The 8,093-nt window shown below is 35.7% G+C and overlaps 1 long non-coding RNA gene across 2 annotated transcripts; it reads left to right on the top strand.

Annotated features, from left to right (window-relative positions):
* The first annotated feature begins 226 nt into the window (after positions 1–226).
* LOC113239297 lies at positions 227–6,395 on the top strand. 2 transcript variants are annotated; one of them, XR_003311177.1, is made up of 5 exons: positions 227–257; positions 1,361–1,438; positions 4,394–4,477; positions 5,084–5,131; positions 6,035–6,395. It is a non-coding gene; the product is annotated as an uncharacterized LOC113239297 (long non-coding RNA). The 2 variants fall into 2 exon arrangements; XR_003311178.1 differs by having other exon boundaries at positions 1,358–1,438.
* Positions 6,396–8,093: the final 1,698 nt, after the last annotated feature.

Below are 8,093 nucleotides of genomic sequence, written 5' to 3'. Positions count from 1 at the left end.
CTTAGGAATAAATAAAAATAACGCAACATATTTGTAGATAGCGTAACAAACTCCGTTTTCCATATGTCTGGTGTGTAAGCGTGACTCTCAGTACAATTTAATTAGTGCTATGTTAGTGTACCTACTTATGTTATCAATTTATTTATAGTTTGTGTTGAGAAGGAAAATCTACCAATCAAAATCTATTAGATTTATTTTTGTAAGATAAAATTATCTTCTTTTTTCAGTTGTAAAGTCCGAGTCCCAGACAAGTCAAGGTTGTTTCCATTTTGTTTTTCATTTATTTGGTCTTTTTAACCGACTTCAAAAAAGGAGGAGGTTCTCAATTCGACTGTATGTTCTTTATTTTTTCTTTTTTTTTGTATATGTTACGCGATAACTCCGGTATTTGTGAACCGATTTTCATGATTCTTTTTTTGTTGGAAAGGGGGTACTTCCATAGTGTCCCATTTCATTTAGAAGAAAATCATCCACCTCGAAGGATGGCTGTTCACGCATGAAGATTCATTTTCATAAATAGCGCCTAACATTAATTTAGGAGCAATTACTTTAATGGTTGATTTTGCTATTTCTCCAATTCAAGGCGTTTTTCTCTCAATATACTTTGAGTAGTGAGAACCGATTTTTATTATCTCCAGTGTCAAGTCCTGTATAGTGGCGAACTAGGGGATATTTCAATAAAACTTAGCAAATAGACGTAATTCCACGTACTTTTGAGGTCGGTTTTTTTAGTACTCTGTACTGAGATTATGATTCTTTGATTCGTTGGCTTGATGTCTCTTTGATTGATATAATGATGCTCTCAGTTGACAACGTAAAGTTATCGTTAAATGTCTTAACTGACTTGGATTTAATTTATTTTGTAAGAATCTGAGTTCGATTTGACCTCTCCCAAGGGCGCCAAGACACTGTAAATAATCCGCGACCAATAACGAGCATTGTTTGATGCCCAGCTGATTCAACGCTGTGTTGCACGGAACACAAGGCTAAAATTATTTAATGTAAATACTACCGTGTCATTTGAATTATTGACTGACTGACTGATGTTCTAATAACGGCCCAGTAGCGATTTGTAATCTGGGCGCTAGATGAAGAGGTCTCGGGTTCGATTCCCGGTGCGATTAGTTTAGTGAGTGAACATTCTAAATTGACTAGTTACGCGATTTACATGAAAACAAATTGTCTTGTCTTGTGAAATATACCTTTTATTCAAACTGCATCCAATATTTATCTCCAAGAAAAGTAATATTTGCCAAAGTGTTTATGAATTAGATTTTTATTCATTAGTCGACTCTGTAGTGAAATTTAAATCACCTAGGACATTAGTAAGTACCTAACAAATATAATTTTTTAAAAGTAGTAGCTGCGCCGGGCACTCGAGGAAAAGGAGATTAGACACCTGCTGTTCGTTTCAATCTTTTGATGGTTCTTCTCAAAGGTCTGTTTTTGTTTCTTTTATTTTATGTCACAAAATACTCATGTATATGTTACCGGAAATGTATGAAATCTAGGAATTGTATACAAATCCTAGGAAATGTATACAATTCCGAAGCTATCTAGGAAATGTATAAAATATTGTTTCAAAAACTATTTGTTAAATGTCCTAGAAAATGTGTACAATTCCTAGGAATTGTATATAATTTCAATATCGTATTAGGAAATGTATAAAAATAATGCTTTCTGTAATAAAACACGTTGTTAAAATGAGAATAATATTTTTTATTAAAGCACTCATTGCCCAGAGGGACTTCCGCGTTTGTATAAAAAACCTAACTTAACCTAAATAATCCGATTCGTTTCTGCCCAGAGGGACTTCCGCGTTTGTATAAAAAAAAACCTAACTTAACCTAAATAGTCCAATTCGTTTCTTCCCAGAGGGACTTCCGCGTTTGTATAAAAAAAAACCTAACTTAACCTAAATAATCCGATTCGTTTCTGCTCAGAGGGACTGCGACGCGCGTACGCACTGACAGTTTACGCGGCACTAGCGCGATCGCCTGATCAGACGAAGCAATACCCTCCCCTCGCCCCGCTATCCCCGCGTATCCATTGAAATCTCAAATGTTTTACATTTCCGATTGCTATTTAGGAAATGTGTCTAATATAATTTATTTTACACATTTCCGTGCGATTTTAGGAATTACATACATTTCCTAGGAATTGTATACATTTCCTAGGAATTGTATACATTTCCTAGGAATTGTATACAATGACGGATTACATACATTTCCGGTAACATATACAAAAAATAAACGTGAAAACCTTTTTTCTAAATAACGCAGTAGGCGTAGACTGGGCGAAAGCGTCCGCGTCGCGATTTCAAAGACAAACGAAGAAGAGCTCTTTCACTTTGCCGAATAGTACTGCGACCGTGTAGCACGAAAGGGGAATCAGGCCGACCGGTGCCGGCGCACCGCAAGTTCTCAGCGGCCGATGTTACTTTAACTCAACTTGACACTGCTGTACACCTATGTACATATGCACTTAGTAATAATTATGATTGAATGTACCTATACGAAAATTTACATTAACACATTCTTGCAAAAGTCGATATAGGTTTAATGAGCGTAAAAAAATCTCTTACTATTCCTAACAAGCACGAAGTGTTTAAAAATTGCAGTAAAATCCTGTTTTTTAAAGTCATAACCTGTTATGATTTACTAAATAAGTATTAACATAGATAACCTGAAGTGACCATACGGTGAAAAATATAAATTTTAATTGTGTTAAACAAAAAATATTTTTATGAATTTACTTCTACCCAAGTCGATAATAAGGCTAAAATTAAAAAATTAAAAGTTGTACGACTATGGTGAATTTGGTTTAAAATACTCCCATAAATGTCCCGAGAACCCATTTCCGGAATGCCTATGTACCAAAATTCCTACCACTACATGATTTAGATATAGGGTTGCGAAATTTCGTGTGTGGCATCGTCAACTTCGTGAGAGAGAAAAAATTCAAGTTGAATTCAGCGGGCAGGTCCATAAGATTTCAACTATCTGCTACTTTCATGTTAAAGTATTAATTTCTTTGAATAGGAATAAACCAAATTCGCGATGACATATACGATGAGAATCGTTTTCAGGGGGACTATCTGTGTGACAAAATTTATTTCGAATTTTATTTTCATATCAAGATGACAAATAGGCAGCGGTTTATAAACGTGTAAACGTGTACGTAAACGTGTCTTTCGTACTAAAGAAAATTACAAAAAAATTAAGTGAAGGACGAAGAAAACGAACATTTGAAAAAATCATTTAAAAATAACGAATGACTCGAAGATTAAATTAATTAAATTACTTAGTTCGTTTAATTTAAAAAATACGTATATAAAGTTGGAAATATATGAAATGATTTCGGTTGCTCAAGCCCACACGAAGTATCGTAAATTACTCGACACCAGTAACATTTTTTTATGTGAAGAAGTTGGAAAAATTTCATAGGAGGCCCTCATTAAAATTCCACGTCAACTTATAACATAACAAGTATATTGCGGTATTTCCGTAACACAGGTCATTGAACGTAGCTCGGAAGTCAGGGCCTTACAATGGAATGTAACGTTTCTGTTTAAATAAAGAATTATTATTATCATAAACTTGCTGCAACTCAGTCCTTTTTCTTGCCATTAAGCACCTATTTTCTTGAAACTTAACTTGGCGTGAACACGTGTTTTATCGGGTTATTATAGCTTACTTTCGATAGTTAAGTGCAAATAAAAATTGTAGAAGTCACATTCACACCGTGGTGTTGTCGTTGGTGGGTAGGTCTTTGAAAATACAATCAAAGATGCCATGGGACACTCACACGGTGTGATTTGCTCTCGACGTTGTCAGTTTCGGCGTCCCTCATTTATAATACATAGAAAAGCCGTTGCAATAAACCAAAAAAATATCTGCAATATACCTGTTAGTTAGTTCTATCAATGTTAGGAACTCTGTAACAACATATCGCACTGCTATTACAATAGTGTTGTAACTCAAAATATGTGAAATTAAATAATTATATCATTACTGAACGTAAAATTTGATTCTCTACACGTCAAAAAAACGGTCGTTAGAATTTTGTAAGAAACAATCAAAAGATATCTACTTAGCTCAAAATGAGACACACGTTATGTGAGCTAGTTCTGGCCAAAATAATCCTTATTCGCAACCATGAAATGATTTTTTCCATTTTATTTTTTAATATATTTGAGAAATTGTTTAAGTGTTTATAATAAACTATAACATTTTTTTTGCGGGAAGTGAGTAATTCGTTTTTCATCGATTCTGAGAAAGTCCTCTTTTTGAGTTAATACAATAGTGTATTAACAGTACGATAATAGTAACGGATAATAACGGCATAATTTTGTGATAGTACTATAAATAATTGATTTTCGTTTAAATCGCAGATCACTAACACCAAAAGCGAGTGTTGGACATCATCATCCTAAAGCTGAACCAAGGGTAGTAGCCATTGTGGTCCCGCGAGAAAGGTTTTCATTTATTTTTACTCTTTACTTTATATTTTGGTTCTGTGTTCGTACTTGGAAGTATATGAGATTTATATACTTACATAGTACCTTCTTCAATTCGGTGCATTACTCATTCGTGGGTAGGTTTTTTGAATAACTCGAGTGCCGATTCCCCGATGGCCCATTAACTCCTTCAAAAATATTATGTACACCAGACCCTTATAACAAATGTACATAGCATGGATGCTCACTTATTGCAAAGGTATATCTACCAGCAGATTAGGCAAACAGCTACTTTAACAAACCTGTGAACGTATAAAAAATTTAATTAATTAGTTACGCCAGAGTTTTTACGACATTGGAAAGTGATCAAAAGACCCAGATGAACCAGACAAACACCTATACATATATGCCTCTCTTCAGTTTTGAAATATCTCTGAATAAATCGTAACAAATCATACCCTTGCATTACATACAAGCACTAAGCCGTTGGTTCACGGGATTACACTACGAAAATGTTCAAAAAAGATTTTCCTTTTTGTTCGAAGACGACCCCGAGGACACCCATGCGGAAGGTTACCCCACAGTATTAACTCCTTTGGTAAAGTAATGTTTGTGTTTGTTTAGACGTGGAAAAGTCCTGGCGTGCGACGAAACCGAACCTGAACCAGTTAGGTGAATTAAGTAGTCAGAAAACCTGTTTAGAATTACGTTTTGGTTCTGTCGGGCTGAGTTGATGTCTGGGTGAGCAAGTACGAATGATTAATTCAATATTGGAATGTAGATGCAACGCGCCTACGAAGGTTTTTTAAATAAGTATTTTTTGTCGCAACCTGTTCTCACACCAAACCACTCTCAACTCGCTTTGTCAGAAAATAAATAGAAATCTATTAGTACTTGCAATGGCACGAACATAAAATTCAGTTGGGGATTTATGTCTGTCTTCTACAAAAAAATGTTGTAAACTGTAGATTCTATACTTGGCTATTACTTATAGTTTTTTCTAGTAGCGACTCTTAACTCAGCAGTTATTTACCTGAAATTTGCGTATATCGTAAAATACCACGAGGAACTAAATAATGACAGGTTGACTTAATTCTAATTAGTGGTAATTAATATGTAAGTAGTTGTACATTAATGTGTGTAGTGTAAGTATAATAAAATAGAATTAAGTGTAAGAAATGTTTTTCTACAAAAGGAGCAAAAATCTTTTTCTGATTTTAAACGTTTTCACGACCAAATAAAACTCAATCTTTGCCCTTTTAAATTACCTTTTTTGAGTATTTCTTTCTAGTCCTGAATTTACTGCTGACAAAATGCTTATCGTTCCACCAGTGGGAATATGCAGGAACAGCTAAATGTACCAATAAGCTATAACAAATGTCACTCTGTAAAGGCCACACGAGGTCGTATTTTCAATGGTGATTTTGGTTATTTGTTTATACACTGTACTTATTACCTATGTAGTGGTCTGGCTCGCGGTTTTCCGTGTCATTGTACCGTTAGTATTTCCTTGCAAATTCCAGGGGTGTAAGGAAATACTAACGGTGGCATTATTTAGTCTATGTCTTTTTACAGTTCTTGGAGCTATTGGTGGCTGCTCGCCGCGGCGGTTATTCTCTTAGGCGGCGCATTCGCAGCGAAAAAGAAGATGTCGGCATAGACAATATAATAATAATAAGGCAATGGTTATGCTAAGTCAGGAAATATTTGTATTGGTTACCCTACTTCATCATAATTTAGATTGCATCTCGTGTGTTAATACACGTCTGATCTTTCAGATCAAAAATGCATTATGAAGAGAGAACTCTCCATAATAAATTTTTGATATTCGCTATGAGAACGGTCAGTAATACGACTGGCGCTACCTAGGCTTTGAAACTAGTAGACATGTACAGTTCGACTGCGCAATAAAGATAAATACAAACACTTTTTACGATTAGGGCCAACAACTTAGTACCTTGCTATGACGGCAAGTTATAAGGCAATCGAACAATAAGTAGTGTCTTAATGTAGTTTATTCCGTTCCGTGCCTACGAGGCAAAACAATGGCGCGTTAGCGTTAAATAATTTTTATTTTATGAGACAAATTGTAATAAAAAAGGAATTTTTTGGAACTTTGTTGTTTATAGCTTTATTTTTATATAGTTATGCGTCTAATGCATTTAAATGAAGCGCTCTGGCGGTATTGAATAAATGTGGTTGTATGAATATCGGTAACAAAATGTGTCGCTGTCTGTGTAACGTTAATTAATAAATAAATGGATATACAAACATTTGGTATTTTCGGAACTTTTAATCGTAAGAAACAATAATATCATGAAAGCGAAACAAACGCAAATTTATATCAGAGGTTTTATATAGGTATCCGCATAAAGGCCGCACGGGTGGTCAGCTGTCCGATGTTTCTTGCGGGATTCGAGACCTAGATATTGTTGTTGCCACCACTATAATAGTGCAGGCCGTGAACGCTACGTGAAGACTAGCTTATGTGGTAGCTTATGGTTATTTACACTTGGAAAACAATAAAATAAATTACCAACAAAAACAATAACAATATACAATACATATCAAGCGAGATACAAATACACACATCAAAAATGTCTAGGGATCAAGTGAATATTTTTGAAATAAAAATTATTTAAGCAATATTTACCAAATCCAGTCTTCCAGGACGACTTCTTACTTTAATGCTTAGGTTTTATTTAACCGCTTACATTTATATTTAATTAAAATAACTAAAATTGATGTTTTTGCAAATTGTGGGAAAAAACTCAAATTAACGGCGTCAATTAAATGACAAAAAAATGGCGAAAATGATGATTTTGCTCATTTTTATTGTAAAGATAAGAAAATTAATAATCTGTATTTCCACCATTAACACGAATCACACAATTACAGCGATTTGGCATGCTTAAGATGAGTTCATCAAAATCACTTTGAGGAATGGCCGCCCATGTGTTTTGTAACAAGTCAAAATATTGTTGTAGAGTATGTACGGTATGCATACTCGGCACAGCTCTTCTTTGAAGCATATCCCATGCGTGCTCAATTGGATTGAGGTCTGGCGATCGAGCAGGCCACGGCAGAACGTTGATACGAGCTTCGGCAAGAATGCGTGTTACGACTCTAGCCGTGTGTGGACGTGCGTTGTCATGCATTAGTTGAAATGAATCACCCAACTGGCCTCGCAAAGGGATGATAACATCTGAAACAATCCTCTCTGCGTAAACTTGAGCATTGAGGTTACCCCTGATCCAAATGAGATCGGTTCTTCCGCCGATCCAAATACCGGCCCATATCATTATTGTTCCCCCACCATATGGATGAACTTCCTGACAATATCTCAAACGTTCATGACGTCCAGATGTTCTCCAAACTCGAGTACGTCTTGTATCCGGTCTCATACCGAAGCGGGATTCATCCGAAAAGCACACATAGCGCCAGTCTTCTTCCTCCCAGTTTCTGTGTTCGCGAGCCCATCGTAAAGGGGTCCTGCGATTGCAGGGTGCAATAGGTTGAACTCTGAGCGGCCTTCGGGAACGCAGACCCACTGCACGTAAACGATTTCGGATTGTTTGATCGCTTATTAGCAAGCCTGAGGAGCTGTGGAGCCTCGTAACCAACATCATGGCGG

The sequence above is a fragment of the Hyposmocoma kahamanoa genome, unplaced genomic scaffold (assembly GCF_003589595.1).
Source record: "Hyposmocoma kahamanoa isolate Upper Pololo Valley unplaced genomic scaffold, ASM358959v1 99832, whole genome shotgun sequence".
NCBI classification, from domain to species: domain Eukaryota; kingdom Metazoa; phylum Arthropoda; class Insecta; order Lepidoptera; family Cosmopterigidae; genus Hyposmocoma; species Hyposmocoma kahamanoa.
This window is presented reverse-complemented; position numbering and strand designations above follow the sequence as displayed.